General features: G+C 35.6%; 1 long non-coding RNA gene across 1 annotated transcript; it reads right to left on the bottom strand.

The window, feature by feature from the left end:
* Window positions 1-10,064: 10,064 nt before the first annotated feature.
* LOC110906546 lies at window positions 10,065-12,678 on the bottom strand. Its single transcript, XR_002573855.2, has 3 exons — window positions 12,447-12,678; window positions 11,693-11,781; window positions 10,065-10,119 (listed from the first exon to the last, which is right to left on the bottom strand). It is a non-coding gene; the product is annotated as an uncharacterized LOC110906546 (long non-coding RNA).
* Between the last annotated feature and the right edge of the window lie 501 nt (window positions 12,679-13,179).

Below are 13,179 nucleotides of genomic sequence, written 5' to 3'. Positions count from 1 at the left end.
ATTATTCTCACATGGAGGAGGAGGTTGTGGAGGATAATACCACACCAATGAATCCTTTATCTGATGAAGAATCACTAGTGGATCAGATGGTGTGTGAGGATGAGGAGGCAGAGCAGCCTGATGAGATGAATGTGTGTACCGAACCTCTCCCCATATCAATCATTCAAATTAATAAGTGTGGGGAAGAGGGTTCGAGTAAGAAGATGAGAAGGGTGAAACAACAAGACATCAAGGTATATCTCGTGAAGTGGATTAGCGAAGCCCGCAGGTGTAGTCTGAACATGCCAATTATACTTACAAACCTATGGAGATGGCATGTAAATTTTCGGGCATTCGTTGGAAATGTTTTAGGTAAATGTGCACTGAGACCACCATAGCGGAAATCAGGTACGGTCTGGCTGAAGACCTTTAAACTTAGCGCTCTCGGGAGGCAGCCCTAGGATGTAGAGTATTGTATTTGTTCTTTTGTTTTGTTTTGGTGTTGGTTCTGTTTTGGCAGGTTACTACGTTTAATTCCCGCGGATGCAATGATTCAAGTGTGGGGATGTTTGGCAACATCCCCGATGAGATGTCAGAGAATCCAAGAGGAGTTTGCGCCCCTGTCTGATCACAGCAGCTGCACCGCTACAGACACTTGCTGATTTACTGATCAGGTCAATGTGTCTCTCTATCCTTTATTTTTATTTGTTTTTGTGTTTTTGGTGGTGTGAAATTTTTGTGTTGGGAATGGTTTTATGTGTCGAGTCGTCTAGTTGTTAGCCGTTCATGGTTTGTAGGTGGTATCTCTCGAGTTTAGATTATAAATTGCACCATACATTGGGGACAATGTATCCCAAGTGTGGGGATGCGGTAACTCGAGAGAGGGTTGGTAGGATTGTTGATCTTAAATGCTTGAAAGGGTTGAAATTGTGCTAAAAATTGAAAATTTTTGAAAATTTTTGTTTCTCAAGTATGCTTGAAATTCATGAAAACCAACATTTTCAATCGCTAAAGGGTTCCTACTGATATTAAGCTAACTTAGATCCCTAGTCATGGTTGTTCCTTTAAGTTTCATGAGAGTATTTCTGACAAGTTTAGAGAATAGTTGAGAAGAGATGCCTAACTAGGAGTAACATGCTTTAGGAATTACACATGCTACATGTCGGTAACCCTTATTCCTTTTGTTCGGTGAGATATTTGAGCCTACTAGATTGTTAGTTTAAATTGCTATAAATGTTCATTTGCTGAGAGTAGGCCATATGTTGCTTTGTGTTAGAACTTGTATGGTTTGATACGTGCCGAGACTGTGGTTTAGCGTATGCATATAAATGATAAAGGCACTATGATCTCTTCCATTGTGTTATTTGTTGATTGTTTATCCACCCACCTTAGTTAACCATGTTGAGCCTTTAACCTTTCGTTTGTTACACCTTGTTTGTCCCGTTTGATTACCAACCATGAATGACAATTATGTGTTAGATTTGTTGAAAAAAAAAGGAAATGAAAAAAAAAAGAGAAAAGAAAGAAAAAGAAAAAATAAAAGTATTATTATGTTTTTGTTATATAAATGGGTCGCAAATCACCCAAGTGTTAGTAATTATTGTGAATAAAGTTGTCATGGTTTGGTATTCTTTTGTGTTCGCCAAATAAATATAAAAATCCAAAAATATATCCTTACCTTTACCCTTAACCCGAACCCGAAAGTCCTTTTGATATGTGTTACGTTAATTGATACAGTGGAGGTGTGATTGCTATACAAGCTTATGATTGCAAGGTAACATATTTGGTTTCGAGTGAATTATATACTAGCACATTACACACTAGTCTAGATTAAACCGAGAGGAGTGATTATTGTGAGGGGCGTGTGGCATGTGTGTAGTATCATAAGCATGTTAGTTTTAGTTAGGCAAGTCTTAAGTTGTTTTAAATGCGTATCAATTATCTGTCAGATTGTCAATCTCGATTGTGTCAGTCTATGGGACAGGTATGACTTGGGACCTTAAATTGTTAATTCGGTAAGGGACTTAATGGTGATTTGTTAATAAGGTGAGTAATGTTTGTAATGTTTGTAATGGTTGCTTGAGGACAATCAATGTTAAGTGTGGGGATGTGATGGAGGGTGTGAAACCCGAGTGTTAACGTGCGTATTTTGTGTGATTTATTGTCGTTTATGTGATTATATACTTCGAATATGTTCACTACGAGTTTTCGTGAATTTACAGGTTAACCGTCTAAATTGGTAAAGTTAGAGGACTTAGCGATGAAGCAAAACAAGCAAGGAGGATTGTCAAGAGATATCACAATATTCGGGACTTGATTCGGGCCAAGAGATAGCGTTAAAGCTCAAAGAACGCAAGATAATAAAGTTCAAGGGCCTTATAGTAAATTGTTTTAGTTAAATATGCAGCCAATAATGGAGCAACAAACATCAACGTAAGCTACGGTTTAATAACCGTAGCCTACAGTTTACATACTACACAAATAAGGTTTCAACAGAATTGACAATACGTAACTTATGTTTTGCAAACGTAGCCTACGGGATATCTTACAAGACGGCGCATGTTGACTTGATGATTGGAATTTGATGGGCCGCACATCATTGGACTCTCTTGGACGCACATGCAAGATAAAAATGGATTGGGCCGCAATACAAAGGATTGGACGTGAGAGGTGGGTCTCAAAAAGAACATCATCACATTTTGGACTTTGGGAACATAAAAAAACACATCAAATCATCGACATCAAAGAAAAGAGGTTGGCGGCTGGCTTTTGTTTCATTGGGCCGACATATGGGAGGAACATCATCATACATCACGTGACCTTTACTTGGCCTATGATTTTGATCATCACTTGATGGCAAAGGTTGGACGGCTAGTGGAGACATCATATGCAGATTTGTAGGACACAAAAAGTCAAAACAATTATCATATATCAACACGTGACATTAGTGGGAATTAATGAATTTTCATTAATCTGACATCATGATCACACACATGTGGGATAAGACTTGGATTCTTTGATTGGGCCGAATAGGAGTGGACTTTTGGGCCGAGATGAAGGCAGCCATATACACGATATTAGGGGGAATCACACGAAGACACATCTCTTGGCAGCCGCACACGAAGATAGGGAAGCAGATCAACCTTACCACATGAGCGGCTAGTCTTTTATGGTTTCCTCCGAATGGAAGGTTTTTGTAAGTTAGGGGAAACTATGTGTTTGATATCGTTTTAATTTGGTGATCTAAGCATTCGATGCTTTTCACCATTAATTTGATTTATTGGTTGTAAAGAATTGCATTTATTTAAATCTTAATCGCTAAGCATTCAGTTCCCGAGAGTTCTAGTAATTGGGATATATTTGACATGGGGTTAGGGTTTGTAATTGTAATGGATAATCATTCGATAACCTCCCGTTATGTATTGACCGGAGTACTTAGTCGTTGGTTATCACAATTGATGAATTAGGTTAAACACTTATGTCTATGTGAGTGTTTCGATTAAACACATAATTGAATCTAGCTATAAAACTTGAAATCTGGAGGAACCATTGTTCTTTCTATTGATTTAAATCTCCCATTTAGTTTGTAATTTTTAGATAATCAATCAAATCCAACAACTGAGTTTTACTTTTTAATAGTAGTTAATCAAAACTGAGCGTTATACACTTTCCACAATCCTCCTCTGGTTCGATATCCGACTTATCCTATCTACATAGTTTAGTTGGTTTTTGCATGTCCATAACGACAGACATCAATACTCACCTGTAAGACTGAATACTGGGGTCTGGATACGTGTAACACCCTGCTTACTAATTAACGATTTTATATGTAATTACCAACAATTAGATGTGTAGTTAAGACTACACATGCTATAAAAAAATACGGGTTTACTAAAACTTTTACAATTCATAAGTTATTCTACAAAACGTGATCGAAATCGTTGTTTTAAAATTTACAACGTTACAAATTGCGGAAGCGTGTATCTTTATCGTGTTCGGTTCTTCGTTGAGCTTGATCGTCTTCCGGCATCCCATAGTGTACCTACATTTCATAAACATGAAATGCTTTAGTCTTACGGGGTTTAAATCATGTCCAAACGAGTCCGGGAAACAATTGATTATCAAAAGAAAAACAAGAACTTGAAAATCATCTCCACCGTAAATTACGGTGTCTCCTGTATTCATATCCCTCTACCGTACAACAGTAGGTTACCACCGTAACCATATCAGCTCCACCGTAAATTACGGTGTCACCGTAATTTACGGTGGACCCTGCATCTAACTTTTCCAATTTGCCGTAGTTTTGACCCGTTCATGTTTTTTTCAAACGAAACATGTTTGTTTGATCCTTATTCTCACGGTAATCATAATTTCAATAATTCCTATCATATTAGGTTCAAGTCACGGGTTTCTTACGTATCTTAAACCCGTTTACGCTCATATGCGTAATTTGACCCGTTAAGGGTATTTAGGCATATTTTGAGCATGAAACGCTTTCATTCGTTTCTAGCGTTATTATACCACATTACTTATTATGAGATCTTCAACCACAACTAAATTTGTGGTGAGCTCAATGAGATGATCTATATAATCCGAGTTTTTCTTGTCGGATTGCTAATTTACGACAAAGACTCATATTGAGTCTTTTGACCCAAGATTTACCCTTTTCATTCTCTATACTTATTCAAAGTATTTGCTTGATCATATAACTTGTTTTTAAACGACTCTTAAGGTTCATTTACTCGATTTTGCTTACGAGGGCGTTTTAGTCATCTTAAACCCTTTCTTTACAACAAGGACTTTTCATGTCGTAATTGACCAAAATTCCACTGTTTGAACTAGGATCTTGTTTAAATAGACATCATGTTCTTAAAACACAATGACAATAACTTAAATCATTCGGTTTACTTAAAAGATAACCCAATGTCCATTTTAACTTGTTTAGCCCTCATTGAACTTCAAGTTCTAAAGATGATTTGACCAATTATACATACCTGGCTCGAATCAATATATTGATTCGTTTCAATACCTTGCCTTAGTAGCCGCTAAGCGATAACGATGTACATATCCATCCGATATTTATTTCTATAATCACATAGCTCAACAACTATTAGTCAATATTGTCAAAGGGTGATAATTTCACCTTTTGACCCGTTTGGTCTAAAGGACCATGAAACTCTATGAGGTGGCATTTATTACCATCTTATCTATATGACTAACTTCGGTTTACACTGTATAGTCGTTCTACTTGTAAATCATTTATTGATTTCTTTGACCCATTATGACCCAAGCTATAATGTGTCTTTCCCCAATTAAACGGTTGTTGTCCACAAATGACCAAAGTACCACTTTACCCTTATTATTTGCAATGGTTTACCTTATAAGGTAACCATTTAAAAACTCATTATCTTTTAGTCATTTCATGACTAATTAACCGCATTAGCTCCTTTTTATCCATTAAACATGATTTATGACCATTGTCTTTTGTTCCGGACCGCACTTGCCGTGTCGGAACATCATAATTTAAAACAAGACTTATTATTCACGACCTAACAAACCAATAGGTATCAAATAACTAGAATGTAAGCTTTACTTACCTTGCATCCGAATTGTGTTTTTCCTCCATTCTTGATTTGTTTGACCCGCTTCCTTTCCCAAGCCTCCACCTAGCTCGTTAGGCGTCAAACTATTTTAAATCATTTATGAGGCGGTTAAATTAGTCATAAAATCACGACTATTCCACCTCACTTATTTTCTATGCCGAAGCTACTATTCGACTTCATGGTTAGTTAACTTAGCTTATCAAAAGTTAACTACTTTTTGATCACATGGTTTACGCAATTAAGTCGAATCAACATTATGATTAGAACCCGCTTTACCCCATCTTTCACGTAATTAGTCAAACAAGGCAATTATGCGTTTCATTCAAAAATTCACAATATGAATATTCACTTAGGCATTTTAACAAACACCTTGTGGGCATATTCTATAAAATCAACAATCAATTTTCATAACTAGTTATTTAGCCAAGCTTAATACCAATTAAGCATGTTCATATCAATTTTCACATTAACAAAAATCTGAGTTCACTTCCTAGAGCTCAAATTACACTAGAACAACAATCAAAATTCTAGTGTTTAACATATTCTTACAAAACCCACTTATCACCTTCAATGGTGATTGTGAATTAACAAGAATTAGCAAAATTTCAACAAGTAATTGACTAGGGTTTATCCCTAATCACTATCTCATTCCTATTTCATCCAAGTAAGTATCATGCATCATGAATTTCGAGTTTCAAGTATTGGTTCAGAATTTCAATTGGAATCATTCAACGAAATTTCACATACCTTATGATCATTTCACTGAGGTGATCACTAATTTGTGTTCATGCATTGATTTGCCTCTTGATTTGGGCTTCAATTTGATCGATTTGTTGAACTAGGGTTTGGAACCCCTTGTTCTTGCTCCTGGGCGTACGCACACACACACACACACAATGTGTGTTGTGTTTTAATTTTTGTTTTTATAATTCAAATCTCCTTTTTGGCAACTTAGGTCCCTCTAGTTTAGTTAGTCATTAAGTAGACCATAACCCATCTATTTCTAGTAACATTCCCTTTATTAACTAGGTTAAACATTCCTAGTTAACTTAACGGGTTCGGGAAGTCATAACCCGTTTTTATTTTAAGTCCCGTTACTCGGCCTCTTATAAATTTCATTTCATTAAAAGCTTTTATTCACTTCTTATTTAATATTAGGATTAATTATTTAAATCCTAATATTTACCGGGTAAGTTTTACCGCTAACGGTATTTTACCCGTCTTTTAGTGCTAATGGGGTTTTATCACCAAACCCATTTTCGGGGTGTTACAAGTCTACCCCCCTTAAAGAGGTTTCGTCCTCGAAACCTTGCTTACATAGTTCATTGAGTTTCTAAACTCAATGCGTTTGACTTGAGTAATCTCTTAAGCATTACTCATACTTTAATCAGTTATTATCATTACCAGAAAAATTATGGTAATATCTTTTTGGTTACAGAACCTCTACATATCTCATGTGACATAATGTAACTTGAAATAACGTAATTCCGTTATTTTTACTAGTTTAGTTAACTTAGCGATTTCCATCGCTTTTATATATTATCGAACTCTTGGTGCATTTGTCACCTTGACCCGTTTAAGGGTCCTTGGTGAAATATTTCACTTTTAGCAATACTTTCTTTTGTTTTCAGATTTATTTATTTGGTTCAGTTATACCGAACCTACCGCTTACAAGCAAACCCAATTTATTTAAATGACCTTGCTAGGTCTCACTGTTTAGACTTATTAGTCTAGTTACTCTTTACCGCTTGCTTGGTTATATTGTGATTCTACTTCACATTACATTTCTTGACCGTGATTTTGTTGCTTCATGTTTAATTTATATCAAATTTTCATTTTCGAAAATATCACTTTTCGAATATATAGTCTTGCGCCTATCAGTGTCAAGACTTGTATCTTTCATGCTTACTATTTAATTTCCTATCAGAATTTATGTTTGTAAAAACATTATTTCTTACTAAAGCCGAAGTTTTAGTTTTAGAATCTTCCCTTTAACTTTTGTCAATCATCCATACCAGGATATTGACAGTCCATAATTTAACCCTTTACAGTCTTAGTTTTTATGCGGGGATTCTTAACTGATTTCCTCGCTTTATTCCATCTAACCCGTAGGTTTTATCACTTAGCCTTAAGGGCTATTTTTGATTAGACATTCACCTCCTCAAGGCGGAGTCCTTATAACTTCTTTCTAATCATGACCCGTGGGTCGTTTTAGTCCGTATATCTCTCATTTGTTTATAACCCTAAAGGTTATGTTGATCCCGTAGATCACTCTTTTATTCTTGTCTGTATTCAAGTGTGTGTATATATATATATATATATATATATATATATATATATATATATATATATATATATATAGCTTCAAGGCATCTCTTATTATGTTTGGAATCGTTTATTTTCGCTCTTGAACTTCAATTGACCTTGACCGTAGTCTAAGGTTTCATTTTTTTATATTCCGACTTTGTCCTTAAGTTTGACGTTTTACAAAAACGACCCGTTAAGGGCATATTTGCATTTTCCGGGTTCGAGTGTAAGTACACCCCCTCCCAATACTTGTCTAAATCATTCTACATGCTTGCGTTTTCTGGGTTCGAGTGTAAGTATCACTCCCTCCCAATACTTGTCTAAATCATTTTACTTGCTTGCGTTTTATGGGTTCGAGTGTAAGTATCACTCCCTCCCAATACTTTTCTAAATCATTTTACTTGCTTGCGTTTTATGGGTTCGAGTGTAAGTATCACTCCCTCCCAATACTTGTCTAAATCATTTTACTTGCTTGCGTTTTATGGGTTCGAGTGTAAGTATCACTCCCTCCCAATACTTGTCTAAATCATTCTACATGCTTGCGTTTTATGGGTTCGAGTGTAAGTATCACTCCCTCCCAATACTTGTCTAAATCATTTTACTTGCTTGCGTTTTATAGGTTCGAGTGTAAGTATCACTCCCTCCCAATACTTGTCTAAATCATTTTACTTGCTTGCGTTTTATGGGTTCGAGTGTAAGTATCACTCCCTCCCAATACTTTTCTAAATCATTTTACTTGCTTGCGTTTTATGGGTTCGAGTGTAAGTATCACTCCCTCCCAATACTTGTCTAAATCATTTTACTTGCTTGCGTTTTATGGGTTCGAGTGTAAGTATCACTCCCTCCCAATACTTGTCTAAATCATTTTACTTGCTTCTTTGTCCCTTTGCTCGGGCTCATTATCCTGATGTAATACGCTTCAGTCACTCGGTTGTGCGTTTACATTATTATCAAATATTTTGCTTATCTGATTCATTTGGGGTACTTTTTAATTAGTCCCATTTACTCCGCCCTTACTACATCGGATGTAAATGTGTCTGCTATAAGAAACTCGTGGTATCATATGCCACTACTTACTTGGCCAGAGTAAGCGATTTAGCACATGACGTACACGACCTTTTTATAGTTTTCACATCACGCCCTATGTAAGTAACGCCTCAAATTATCTCCATGTTTATGGTTTCATTTGGTAAAACTTTATTTAATTGTTAGTTAACAATTATTAGTTTTAGTCGTTTATTCCTTGAACATGTACAATGTCTCTTTTTGTAAACGTTTATTCACATTCATTGATGTGATCATTACTTTTCTCAATAGGATTTATATTGAGAATATTTACTTGGATGATCACTCTTGTCCAAGTTTCTATATAAACAAGTCTTGTTATTTATTTGTTATTCATCATTGTGAATAACACATTTCCTATTAAATTTTTCTTGGAAATCAGGTTTTCCAAGTTCTATCATATGTGTATGCAACCGTTATTACTTGTGCGTTTGTTGCATATAACGACTCGTACGATTAAATTTAAAAGTGTGCACCTGGTAATGCTTGCCCTAACGGGCTTCTCTTGTCATTAGTCTTGTTCGCGGCCGTTACGCGATTTTGGTCCTTGATGAGTATGTTCTTCCTATCATACCTCGGACCGTTCCATCATCATATCCATAATTCGTTCAACTCCCGCCATCTTCAGACGCGGTTGTCCTTCAATTGCAACATTCACAAGAGTTAGTAATGTCAACTTCAATAATCGCTCGTATTATAATACAAGGCTTTTTCTACTATACGCGTCAACGCGCGTATTTTCGTCAACCATATTAATCATTTTGATTGGGGTAACGTGTATCACACGATAGCCCTATGTGTTGTTTACAACACTTTAGCATGCTAAGCTATTAACATACATGTACTTACCGGATTTGCGATCAAGCCTCGAACCGAACACACCTTACTCTTTAACCATGAGCTCTGATTACCAACTTGTAACACCCTGCTTACTAATTAACGATTTTATATGTAATTACCAACAATTAGATGTGTAGTTAAGACTACACATGCTATAAAAAAAATACGGGTTTACTAAAACTTTTACAATTCATAAGTTATTCTACAAAACGTGATCGAAATCGTTGTTTTAAAATTTACAACGTTACAAAGTGCGGAAGCGTGTATCTTTATCGTGTTCGGTTCTTCGTTGAGCTTGATCGTCTTCCGGCATCCCATAGTGTACCTACATTTCATAAACATGAAATGCTTTAGTCTTACGGGGTTTAAATCATGTCCAAACGAGTCCGGGAAACAATTGATTATCAAAAGAAAAACAAGAACTTGAAAATCATCTCCACCGTAAATTACGGTGTCACCATAATTTACGGTGGCTCCTGTATTCATATCCCTCTATCGTACAACAGTAGGTTACCACCATAACCATATCAGCTCCACCGTAAATTACGGTGTCACCGTAATTTACGGTGGACCCTGCGTCTAACTTTTCCAATTTGCCGTAATTTTGACCCGTTCATGTTTTTATCAAACGAAACATGTTTGTTTGATCCTTATTCTCACGGTAATCATAATTTCAACAATTCCTATCATATTAGGTTCAAGTCACGGGTTTCTTACGTATCTTAAACCCGTTTACGCTCATATGCGTAATTTGACCCGTTAAGGGTATTTAGGCATATTTTGAGCATGAAACGCTTTCATTCGTTTCTAGCGTTATTATACCACATTACTTATTATGAGATCTTCAACCACAACTAAATTTGTGGTGAGCTCAATGAGATGATCTATATAATCCGAGTTTTTCTTGTCGGATTGCTAATTTACGACAAAGACTCATATTGAGTCTTTTGACCCAAGATTTACCCTTTTCATTCTCTATACTTATTCAAAGTATTTGCTTGATCATATAACTTGTTTTTAAACGACTCTTAAGGTTCATTTACTCGATTTTGCTTACGAGGGCGTTTTAGTCATCTTAAACCCTTTCTTTACAACAAGGACTTTTCATGTCGTAATTGACCAAAATTCCACTGTTTGAACTAGGATCTTGTTTAAATAGACATCATGTTCTTAAAACACAATGACAATAACTTAAATCATTCGGTTTACTTAAAAGATAACCCAATGTCCATTTTAACTTGTTTAGCCCTCATTGAACTTCAAGTTCTAAAGATGATTTGACCAATTATACATACCTGGCTCGAATCAATATATTGATTCGTTTCGATACCTTGCCTTAGTAGCCGCTAAGCGATAACGATGTACATATCCATCCGATATTTATTTCTATAATCACATAGCTCAACAACTATTAGTCAATATTGTCAAAGGGTGATAATTTCACCTTTTGACCCGTTTGGTCTAAAGGACCATGAAACTCTATGAGGTGGCATTTATTACCATCTTATCTATATGACTAACTTCGGTTTACACCGTATAGTCGTTCTACTTGTAAATCATTTATTGATTTCTTTGACCCATTATGACCCAAGCTATAATGTGTCTTTCCCCAATTAAACGGTTGTTGTCTACAAATGACCAAAGTACCACTTTACCCTTATTATTTGCAATGGTTTACCTTATAAGGTAACCATTTAAAAACTCATTATCTTTTAGTCATTTCATGACTAATTAACCGCATTAGCTCCTTTTTATCCATTAAACATGATTTATGACCATTGTCTTTTGTTCCGGACCGCACTTGCCGTGTCGGAACATCATAATTTAAAACAAGACTTATTATTCACGACCTAACAAACCAATAGGTATCAAATAACTAGAATGTAAGCTTTACTTACCTTGCATCCGAATTGTGTTTTTCCTCCATTCTTGATTGGTTTGACCCGCTTCCTTTCCCAAGCCTCCACCTAGCTCGTTAGGCGTCAAACTATTTTAAATCATTTATGAGGCGGTTAAATTAGTCATAAAATCACGACTATTCCACCTCACTTATTTTCTATGCCGAAGCTACTATTCGACTTCATGGTTAGTTAACTTAGCTTATCAAAAGTTAACTACTTTTTGATCACATGGTTTACGCAATTAAGTCGAATCAACATTATGATTAGAACCCGCTTTACCCCATCTTTCACGTAATTAGTCAAACAAGGCAATTATGCGTTTCATTCAAAAATTCACAATATGAATATTCACTTAGGCATTTTAACAAACACCTTGTGGGCATATTCTATAAAATCAACAATCAATTTTCATAACTAGTTATTTAGCCAAGCTTAATACCAATTAAGCATGTTCACATCAATTTTCACATTAACAAAAATTTGAGTTCACTTCCTAGAGCTCAAATTACACTAGAACAACAATCAAAATTCTAGTGTTTAACATATTCTTACAAAACCCACTTATCACCTTCAATGGTGATTGTGAATTAACAAGAATTAAGCAAAATTTCAACAAGTAATTGACTAGGGTTTATCCCTAATCACTATCTCATTCCTATTTCATCCAAGTAACTATCATGCATCATGAATTTCAAGTTTCAAGTATTGGTTCAGAATTTCAATTGGAATCATTCAACGAAATTTCACATACCTTATGATCATTTCACTGAGGTGATCACTAATTTGTGTTCATGCATTGATTTGGCTCTTGATTTGGGCTTCAATTTGATCGATTTGTTGAACTAGGGTTTGGAACCCCTTGTTCTTGCTCCTGGGCGTACGCACACACACACACACAATGTGTGTTGTGTTTTAATTTTTGTTTTTATAATTCAAATCTCCTTTTTGGCAACTTAGGTCCCTCTAGTTTAGTTAGTCATTAAGTAGACCATAACCCATCTATTTCTAGTAACATTCCCTTTATTAACTAGGTTAAACATTCCTAGTTAACTTAACGGGTTCGGGAAGTCATAACCCGTTTTTATTTTAAGTCCCGTTACTCGGCCTCTTATAAATTTCATTTCATTAAAAGCTTTTATTCACTTCTTATTTAATATTAGGATTAATTATTTAAATCCTAATATTTACCGGGTAAGTTTTACCGCTAACGGTATTTTACCCGTCTTTTAGTGCTAATGGGGTTTTATCACCAAACCCATTTTCGGGGTGTTACAATACGGGAGTATATACTGAGGTGGGACACATGTAGATGTTTAAGTTCTAAAACATTAAATTTGTATCCCGAACAGGTTGAACATTTTGTGAGAATTTAAGTGGATCAATATATCGACAATCAACGCGAACTGTTTAAAAGCTTAAAATGAAATAACAGCTTAACGGTGCTAGTGTTTAGTCAGCAGTTGATATGATCCTCTTGCACGAAC

The sequence above is a fragment of the Helianthus annuus genome, chromosome 11 (assembly GCF_002127325.2).
Source record: "Helianthus annuus cultivar XRQ/B chromosome 11, HanXRQr2.0-SUNRISE, whole genome shotgun sequence".
Taxonomy (NCBI): domain Eukaryota; kingdom Viridiplantae; phylum Streptophyta; class Magnoliopsida; order Asterales; family Asteraceae; genus Helianthus; species Helianthus annuus.
Note: the sequence above shows the minus strand (reverse complement) of the source record. Positions and strands in the feature narration are given on the sequence as shown.